Source organism: Ovis aries, chromosome 5 (assembly GCF_016772045.2).
Source record: "Ovis aries strain OAR_USU_Benz2616 breed Rambouillet chromosome 5, ARS-UI_Ramb_v3.0, whole genome shotgun sequence".
Lineage (NCBI taxonomy): Eukaryota > Metazoa > Chordata > Mammalia > Artiodactyla > Bovidae > Ovis > Ovis aries.
The window spans coordinates 39,345,886-39,357,239 of NC_056058.1; positions in this window are offsets into that span (position 1 = coordinate 39,345,886).

Sequence of the window (11,354 nt, forward strand, 5' to 3'; positions counted from 1 at the left end):
ACTACTGGAAAAACCACAACTTTGATTATACAGACCTTTTTCAGCAAAGTGATATCTCTGCTTTAATATGCTGTCTAGGTTTGTCATAGCTTTTCTTCCAAGGAGCAAGTGTCTTTTAATTTCAAGGCTACTGTCAGCATCCAAAGTTATTTTAAAGCCCAAGAAAATAAAATCTGTCACTGTTTCCACTTTTTCCCTGTCTATTTGCCATGAAGTGATGGGACTGGATGCCATGATCTTGGTTTTCTGAATGCTGAGTTTTAAGCCAGCTTTTTCACACTCCTCTTTCACCTTTATCAGGAGGCTCTTTAGTTCCTCTTTGCTGTCTGCCTTTAGATTGGTATCATCTGCATATCTGAGGTTGTTGATATTTTTCTCAGAAATCTTGCTTTCAGCTTGTGAGTCATCCAGCCCATATTTCAGCATTAGTTTTTTTTTTCCCAATATCTGTGAGTTTTTTTCTGCTTTGTTATATGCATTCATTTGTAGTAATTTTTAGATTCTCTTTTTCTGTTTGACATTTCGCTAAGCATAATACATTCTCTAGGTTTATCCTTGCTGGTGCAAATGGTAGAATTTCATTCTTTTTTATGACTGAGTACCATTTTGTTGAAATATATATATGTGTATATATATATATATATATATATTATATATATATAAAACTGCTTTTGTCCATTTATCTGTTGATGGTCACTTAGGTCGCTTTAGTATTTTGCCTATTGTTACTAGTGCTGGGTACATGTATTTTTTGAATTAATTTTTCCATTTTTCAGGATATATATCCAGGAGTGCAATTACTGGATGACATAGTAGTTCTATTTTTAGTTTTTGGAAACTTCATACTGTTTTCCATATCAGCTGCACCAATTTACATTTCCACCTCCAATATCTGAAGATTCTCTTTTCTTCATACAACATTGGTTATTTCTAAATTTTTTAACGATAGTTACTCTGACAGGCAGGAGATTATAGCTCATTGTTTTGAGATGATTCATGATTCTCTAATAATTAACCTTGCTGAGTAACAATGTTTTGCATTTTAGCATTCTATATGTCATTTCTGGAAAAATATCTATTCAGATTATTTGTACATTTTTTGATTTTTTTTTTAAATTTTGAGTTGCATGTGCTGTTTTTATGTTTTGGATATTACCTCCTCATTGATAAAATAATTGCAAATATTTTCTGCTGTTCTGTGGGTTGTCTTCATTTTGTAGATTTCTTTTTGCTTTTACGTCTTTTGCCTTGAGATAGATCAAAAAATTGCTCATCCTATAAATCAAAGATTGTTCAACTTATTTTTTCTTCTATGAGTTTTATGGTTTCAGTTTCTTACATTTAGGAATTTAACCCATTTTTAATTCATTTAGATATATTGTATGAGAAAATATTCTAGTCACATTGCTTCACATTAGCTGTCCAATTTTCCCAAGCACTCTTTATTGAAGAGACTATCTTTTCTTAAATATTAATAACTTCTGAATGATCTACCAAATATATTTCATTTAATTAGCTCATATCAACTCAAATAAAACACTGCATTTGTAGATGGTCAAGAAGTAAGAGAAAAAAATTCATCCATAGCTCCAATTATTATAAAACTTTCCTCCTAATATGCTTTCAGATACTTGAAGCTGAAATGCCAGAATAAAATTATGTATTAAATCTTTTTTCCCATTACATTTAATGAATTATATAAGAATAAAACTAGAGAATAATATGTAAATATATGAATTCACACTTCAATCTGCAACGTGATTCACTCTAAATGAATATAGCTTAAGAATTTACACTATATTTCAAGTCATAGGAAATTGAAAATCAATCATTTGAAAATTATTTATGAAAGTGTACTTGAGTGATGCACAGATTGTAGATTATAAATGCTTTTGTATGTGCATGTTCAGTCATGTCCAATTCTTTGCAGCTCCGTGGACTTTAGCCCTTAGACTCCTCTGTCCATGGAAGTTTCCAGGCAAGAATACTGGCCTGAGCTGCCATTTTCTACTCCTTGCTTATGTGTACATGTGTGCTTGGTTGCTCAGTCACATCTGATCCTTTGTGACCCTATGGACTGTAGCCCACCGGGATCTTCTATCCGTAGGAGTTTCCCTTTAAGAGTACTGGAGTGAGTTGCCATTTCCTCCTCCAGCGGATCTTCCCAATCCAAGGATAGAATTCTTGTCTCCTGTGTCTTCTGCATTGCAGGAAGATTCTTTATCTGCTGAGCCACCGGGGAAGCCATACTTATGTATGCTGCTGCTACTGCTGCTAAGTCGCCTCAGTTGTGTACGACTCTGTGCGACCCCATAGATGGCAGCCCACCAGGCACCCCTGTCCCTGGGATTCTCCAGGCAAGAACACTGGAGTGGGTTGCCATTTCCTTCTCCAATGCATGAAAGTGAAAAGTGAAAGTGAAGTTGCTCTGTGTCCAACTCTCAGCAACCCCATAGACTGCAGCCTACCAGGCTCCTCCTTCTATGGGATTTGCCAGGCAAGAGTACTGGACTGGGTTGCCATTGCCTTCTCAGATACTTATGTATATTTATTCATAATTTATATATGTAAATTATTGATAGATACAATTTATATATGTAAATATGTAATGCTGCTGCTACTGCTGCTAAGTTGCTTCAGTCGTGTCCAACTCTGTGCGACCCCATAGACAGCAGCCCACCAGGCTCCCTGTCCCTGGGATTCTCCAGGCAAGAAAACGGGAGTGGGTTGCCATTTCCTTCTCCAATGCATGAAAGTAAAAAGTGAAAGTGAAGTCGCTCAGTCGTGTCCGACTCTTAGCAACCCCATGGACTGCAGCCCGCCAGGCTCCTCCATCCATGGATTTTCCAGGCAAGAGTGCTGGAGTGGGGTGCCATTGCCTTCTCTGAAATATGTAATATATTACATATATATTACATATATATTACATATTTATATATTAGATACATATTTATATATTAGATTACAATATATGTAATTACATATATTACAATAATTTACAATATGTAAATATATGTAACAATGTGCGTGTGTGTGTATGTGCGCTCAGTTCAGATCAGTTCAATCCCTCAGTTGTGTCCGACTCTTTGCGACCCCATGAATTGCAGCACGCCAGGACTCCCTGTCCATCACCAACTCCTGGAGTTCACCCAAACCCATGTCCATCGAGTCAGTGATGCCATTCAGCCATCTCATCCTCGGTCATCCCCTTCTCCTCCTACCCCCAATCCCTCCCAGCATCAAAGTCTTTTCCAATGAGTCAGCTCTTCGCATGAGGTGGCCAGAGTATTGGAGTTTCAGCTTTAGCATCATTCCTTCTAAAGAACACCTAGGTTCTTTAGAATGGACTGGTTGGATTTCCTTCAGAATGGACTGGTTGGATTTCCTTGCAGTCCAAGGGACTCTCAAGAGTCTTCTCCAACACCACAGTTCAAAAGCATCAATTCTTCAGTGCTCAGCCTTCTTCACAGTCCAACTCTCACATCCATACATGACTACTGGAAAAACCATAGCCTTGACTAGACCGGCCTTAGTCGGCAAGGTAATGTCTCTGCTTTTGAATATGCTATCTAGGTTGGTCATAACTTTTCTTCCAAGGACTAAGCATTATTTAATTTCATGGCTGCAATAACCACCTGCAGTGATTTTGGAGCCCCCAAAAATAAAGTCTGACACTGTTTCCATGTTTTCCCATCTATTTGCCATTAAGTGATGGGACCAGATGCCATGATCTTCGTTTTCTGAATGTTGAGCTTTAAGCCAACTTTTTCACTCTCCTCTTTCACTTTCATCAACAGGCTTTTTAGTTCATCTTCACACTCTGCCATAAGGGTGGTGTCATCTGCATATCTGAGGTCATTTATATTTCTCCTGGCAATCTTGATTCCAGCTTGTGTTTCTTCCAGTCCAGCGTTTCTCATGATGCACTCTGCATATAAGTTAAATAAGCAGGGTGACAATATACAGCCTTGACGTACTCCTTTTCCTATTGGTAACCAGCCTGTTGTTCCATGTCCAGTTCTAACTGTTGCTTCCTGACCTGCATACAGGTTTCTCAAGGGGCGGGTCAGGTGGTCTGGTATGCCCATCGCTTTTAGAATTCTCCACAGTTTATTGTGATCACACAGTCAAAGGCTTTGGCATAGTCAATAAAGCAGAAATAGATGTTTTCTGGAACTCTCTAGCTTTTTCCATGATCCAGTTGATGTTGGCAATTTGATCTCTGGTTCCTCTGCCTTTTCTAAAACCAGCTTCATCCAATTCTGCAACCCCTTGGATTGTAGCTCACCAGGAGGCTCTTCTGTCCATGGAATATCTCCAGGCAAAAATAATGGAGCAAAGTTCCATTTCCTACTCCAGAAGATTTTCCCAACCCAAGAGATCAAAGCTGCATCTTTTGTATCTCCTGCACAGCCCAATGCATAACAATATATCCATGTAATCTATGCTTATTTATAATTTCATATATAAATGTTTTTCCACATGTAAATAACAAATTTATATACAGAAATAATATGTAAAATATTAATAAACATAAATGACCTCATAAAACTGCAAACTCCAAATTATCATGTATAAAACTATACTAATTATAAATCAGATTTAATACATATAATTTTCATACACTTTAGTTGTTTTTGATGGCTAGTATTGCTTAGAGTCACAGCATATATTTCATGTTCTAAGTGAGATCTAGTTAGACATAAATGAAAAATATGACAGAACTCCTTTTATATGTATGCATAATGATATATAAGTAGCAATGATAAATTGCATATTCCAAAAATGTCTGCAAAATGTGCCAGTCTATAAACTCCACTAGGTCACTTTCAATAGTCTATTAAGGACTGAAATCTATGTCCCTGTTCTTTAAATCTGGGAAAACCCTTTTGATTCCTTTTACCCTAATGCATGGCAGCAGTGACTGTATGTTCAATCCATGATTAGGTCACATACATACTTTATTGTCCTTGTTTATAAATATTTGCAGGCAGACATTAAACTCAGTTGATATTTTAAGGTTAAGACTTGTAGATAATTTTCAGCAAAAATATCACCTCTAATGAATGTTTAGGGCATTGTAGTATAGCAGCTTCATAGGAGTCCCAGAAGAGAGAGAAGAATATATTTCATGAAGGTATATAGCTATGGAATTTGTCTCATGGAGTGAATCCAAATAAGATTTGCAGAAAGCCCACGATGTTTGTTAGTATTATTTTTCTAATAGAAGTATCTACCTTGGATGTAGAAGTATACAAGATAAGATGGCCACGCAGTCAGAAGGAGAGCTTTCTTTTTGTAGAGCAACAGTGACTCGGAAGAAACATGAAAAGTATATCTGAGAGAAGTATTTATCAAAAAAAAAAAGTCAATAGCACCCAGAAAATTTTCAGAATTGTTATGAACCAGTGGTTATCTGCCTTCTCTCTTATTTTGAATGGAAGTATATAAACTGTACTCCTATTTATACACTTAGGTAAATCCCATGCTGTGACAATGTCTGTAGCCCATGGAGAGAAACTGAGGCTTTCAGCACATATACCCAGATAAGCTTTCCTTTGACAGCCAGGACACATTTTTAAGCCCTTGAGAAAGTGGATCCTCCAACACCCTTTTCTGCTGATGCTTCTTGAAACACAGATAAGCTGCTTCTGCTGAAATTGGCCAAAATTGTAGATTATTTTGGAATATGTTATTGTTTTTTAAAGCTTCTATTTTCAATACTGAAATGATAACTGTAATGGGCTGTCTTTCTGGTTCAGTGGCAAAAAATTTCCTTGTCAGTAGAGGAGACCTGTGTTGGAACCCTGTGTCAGGAAGATTTCCTGAAGAAGGAAATGTCAACCCACTCCAGAAATGGGTAATTCCCAAGGACATAAGAGCCTAGCAGCTACAGTCTATGGGGTCACAAAGAGTTGGATACAACTTAGCAACTAAAACAACAACAGCAACAAAGTAACTGTGATAGTACTCCAGTTCAGTTCAGTTGCTCAGTCCTGTCCCACTCTTTGTGACCCCATGAACCACAGCACGCTAGGCCTCCCTGTCCATCACCAACTCCCGGAGTCCACCCAAACCCACGTTCATCGAGTTGGTGATGCCATCCAACCATATCATCCTCTGTCACCCCTTTGCCCTCAATCTTTCCCAGCATCAGGGTCTTTTCAAATGAGTCAGCTCTTCGCATCAGGTGGAAAAGTATTGGAGCTTCAGCTTCAACATCAGTCCTTCCAATGAACACCCAGGACTGATCTCCTTTAGGATAGACTGGTTGGATCTCCTTACAGTCCAAGGGACTCTCGAGTCTTCTCCAACACCACAGTTCAAAAGCATCAATTCTTCGGCACTCGGCTTTCTTTATAGTCCAACTCTCACATCCATACATGACCCCTGGAAAAACCATAGCCTTGACTAGATGGACATTTATTAGCAAAGTAATGTCTCTGCTTTTTAATATGCTGTCTAGGTTGGTCGTAACTTTTCTTCCAAGGAGTAAGCATCTTTTAATTTCATGTACTCCAATTAATGCATGCTTTTTTTTTTTGGCATCCATGACAAATATAATGTCATCATTTTAAAATTACTTCAAAAAATCTGGAACCATTGTTTTGATACATAATTTTTATTATACTGTTTGAGAATATTTCACATTAATAGGAATATTTCACTACTTCAGCCCTCATATATGATCCACAGATGTTTTACAAACAAAACATTTCAAAATGTAATTTAGGCAAAAACATCAGAATTTGATATGAAATGATCAGGAGTTACCCTCTGAGGTCAGTCACCTAAGAACACATGCCCTTGTGTATTAAACTCTCTGAAGTGCAGCTATGCAAATTTAAAACTATAACATTTCTGTAGTTTAAACATAGTTAACATTTAATTTAAATTGAAATACATGAAAATTAAATGATACAGACTTCATTATTTGAGTGTGTGGCAGAATAACTACATGACAAATCCAAAGAGTTAGATGGATCTACAGATAGACAGATTTGGAAATATATATGAAAATCTATATATTATGCTTATATATTTGCATATTTATCTATATATGTCTGTATAGTGAGACATCTATATAAGAATACCTATAACTATAGCTATCAGAATTGAAAATTGAAGTGAAAGCAGGAATCTGAAAAATCAAATGCCAGGATGTCTTCTCTTTACCAAGAATGTCAATCATGCAAAACCAGCAAATATTTATTTTCATGACCTCGTGTTTCATGGGAAAAAATGACAGACTACAAGTCAAACCAAAGGTAAAGATTAGAGAGAAGGAATGTGAATAAAGCAGGGATATAAAAGGTACACTTTCAGCATTAGGTTTGACTAGAAATAAACCTCTACTTTTCATGTGTAAGACCCTGATCTCTGAAAAAAAATTGTTTGACTCAACTGAGTTGAATGGTTAAGTACTCAGATGGAATCTGTGTGTGTGTGTGTGTGTGTGTGTGTGTGTGTGTGTGTGTGTGAATGTGTTAAGTCACTTCAGTTGTTTCTGACTTTGTGAGACCTTAGGGATTGCAGCCTGCCAGGATCCTCTGTCCATGGGATTCTCCAGGCAAGTATACTGGAGTAGGTTGCCATGCCCTCCCCCAGGGGATCTTCCCTGTCCAGGGATCAAATCCCATCTCTTAAGTCTATCTGCACGAGCCGGTAGGTTCTTTACCATTAATGCCACCTGGAAAGCCCAGATGGAATCTGTAGGTCATTTTAAAAAATCAAACTTCCCTGGAGAGTGCAGCCTGGTGGATCAATAGTGACCCAGTGACATGTGCCTAAAGAAGGCTTTCTGGACACCTAGCCCAGAGAAGTTTCAGACAACTCCATCAAGCTTTCTAAGCACCACCTCTAAAGAAAGTACACCAAAAGAGAACAGCTCCACTAGACCTAGCAATCCCATGGTACTAGAAAGATATAGCTTTAGATATGGGGTGGGAGGTGGGAGGGGGTTCAGGATTGGGAACTCATGTACACCCATAGCTGATTCATGTCAATGTATGGCAAAACCAATACAGTATTGTGAAGCAAAATAAAGCAAAAATAAAAATAAAAGATATAGCTTTAAAGTTATAGCTTCAAACCAGTAAGTTTTGTGGTGGCTTCTTATACAGCATTATGTATGTATGATAATAATCTGAGTTAAATTATATATTTTTATTTTTTACATGTCAGTTCTTTTGGAAAATGTAAATATACTTAATATTACAAGTGAAAAAGAAAGAGGCTATATTGAAGATAAATTAGGGTTTAAAGCAGACATATCTAAACTTGAAAAAATGTAGCATGCTAGAAAATTAAAGAATGAGACTAGGTTTATTAGGCAGATATCAACCCAACAGTAAATAGATTTAGACTTAGTAAAATAAAATAAATTTGATGGAAAACTATTACTATGTCTAAAAATACTCACAAGCAAAATATAACACAGATATTATTGTTAATCAGCATGCAAGTCTTCATTTGCTTGTTTTCAGATAATTTCACTATTTTTATTCTGCAAAGATCTATAGCTGAAGATAAAAATTTTCATGATTATGTGCCATCTGGTTTTCTACAGAAAATCTCAGTACAATCTCCAGTGAAAACTTGGAAGTTCTATAGGACATAATCAAAAATACTTTTCTCTTTCATTAGCTGTCTCTCTGTTTTCTTTAGTATCCTTGGCAGTCGTTGAGACTTTCCCTGTTTCCAGGTTCCTTGAGAGAGCTATTCTTTCTATATATAGTTTCAAATCATACAGTCTAACCTGCCTTTTTACTCAGATTCTTCAAGTGGGCCCTATTCTTCAGTTTCAGGATGCTACTCATTCAGGTGCACCTTGATTTACAGGAATGATGGAAACTTACCACGCTTGCATGTTGCTAGGTTGATTCAGTTTTCCCCCATTTGGCCCCTTAGAATTCTTACCTCCTATTAGGTTAATTATCTGAATTACTCTGCTCTGTTTGAAAATAGATAGTGGTTTCCATTTTTATAATAGTATAGTCACAGGAACCTTTGGCTTTATAAATTAGGAAACCAGGCACAGACAACTTAAGGTGTTAAAATAGACAATATGCTCAAACATTTTCTTCTCATGGCAATAAAAGAAGCAAGATAAAAGGGGAAAAAATGATGTCTCTAAAGATCTTGGTGTGGAATTGACAGATAGAGATGTTCAAACACAAGGCATTAGGCCAAACAAAATATAGCTTAGCCAAGCCAATATACATGCAGATACACACACATACACAAGTATGTGTTTGTGTGTGTGATTACATATGCATAATGCATATACATGTATGACAGTGACGTTCACTCTCCACATGGAAATAGGCAGAATGCAGAGAATATTTATAAAGCAATAATAAATCACACACAGACTTCAAACCTGTATCTAAAGACTGTTAGCTGAGAAAACCAATTTGTCACAGTAAGATTATTTTCTACAAATATCAAGTCAGAGAAGGCAATCTGGATTTTGAAAAATGAAGGATATTTAAGGGGAATGTTCCAGTGACAATAAAAATGAGAAAACTACAAAAATGACTTTATTAATTTTCTTCATCCATATTAGAGTTAAAAATTATATGGCTGTCCAGTAAAAACTGAGAATGTCTGAGAACATATTACTATATTCCTCTCACTGTTTTTTCCATTTGGGAATGTTTACTGCTATATTCAGGACATTGATTCACCAAATATGTTGGGTATTTGGATGACATATATTTCACAGGTCATCAGATATAAGAACATTCCTGGATCTGTGGGTAACTGCTCAACACCCATAACTGAATGAGATTTTTACTTGTTTCCTTTGGAAAGTGAATGAACTGGTTTTGTGAAGAAATTAATGGAATAAGACATTTGTTAACATGAAAGGAGAAATGATTGATTAGTGATGTTTGTCAGTAATGTTGTTTCCTACTTCTGGGATACAGGCCATATTGTACTTTGTCTATGTCCCATGAATTGCCAAGTGTGTCTCTTTAACCCTAGGAGAGGAGAGGGAAACAGAAGAGTAGAATTTATTTCCCTTACTTCCTATCTGCTCAGGTGTAACTTCTTGACTGCACTGTAGCCAGGTATCAGAACCGATTAGATGCCCTTTTCAAAGCAGTCTGTCATTATGAAGACTGGAAAGTATTTCATTTCTACATACCTCCTGGAGAAGAGTTGAGCAGAACATCGTTTTCTTATTAAAATGAGGGTCTGTTACAAACTTTCTGATTTCTCTAAATTATGTTCACATATTTATAAATGATCTTAAATTACTCTCAATTTTGACCCCAAGATTCACTGTCACTTCAGTTTCATGATGAAATTCTGAGTGGTATGTCAATTTTTCCCTCTGATATAAGTGTACCTGATCTTCATACTCATGGCCCTGGGAAACAACAAAATATTTGATGTATATTGCTCAATGTCTATTTCCCCTATCTGACAGTGGCAGCACTGTCTACAGCTGTGCTTCCAGAGCATTGCTCTGACAACTCTGTGACCAACATGAAACAATATTCAAAATGGAAAGTATAAATTTTATTGAAAATGATTGTTACTCTCTTGCCAAATGTCTTGCTTGAAACCTGATAAACTACCTGTCTGGTTGTACTACTGTTACTTAACTTGGAGTCTGAGGTTTAACAAAGGAAATAATATAGCTTTGCAAAGGAAATAATATGAAAGTGAAAGCCATTCAGTCATGCCCAACTCTTTGCGACTCTATGGACTGTAGTGTGCCAGGCTTCTCTGTCCATGGGATTCTCCAGGCAAGAATACTGGAGTGGGTTGCTATGCCCTCCTCCAGGGGATCTTCCCAACCCAGGGATGGAACCCAGGTCTGAGTCACCAGGAGAGCCCAAGAATACTGGAGTGGATAGCCTGTTCTTTCTCCAGGGGATCTTCCAGATCCAGGAATCGAACTGGGATCTCCTGCATTGAAGGTGAATTCTTTACCAGCTGAGCTACCAGGAAAGCACAAATAAATAATATAGCTTGACCTTAAAGGTAAGGTTTCACTCAGAAGGTCAATTATGTTCTAAATCAGTGTAAGATTGGACACTTTGATAAGGCTCAACATCCAAAGGTAGAGTTAGAATGAAAATCTAGGTGGTGCTTCCTTCCTAAAACAAGCAAAATAACAATTATTACTGCTCACCTGGATTAAGCAATTTGCAATATCATATATATATCTATATATATATTTTACAGAGGCAGCTTTTCCCACTAACTATTCCATGAGAAGGATACACATACACACACACACACACACACACATATGTATATTTTCATTTGTGGAAGGTGATCCTTATATTTACTCTTAAGCAACACAAAGTTACAGGGGTGGTAAAAATGAAGCTAAA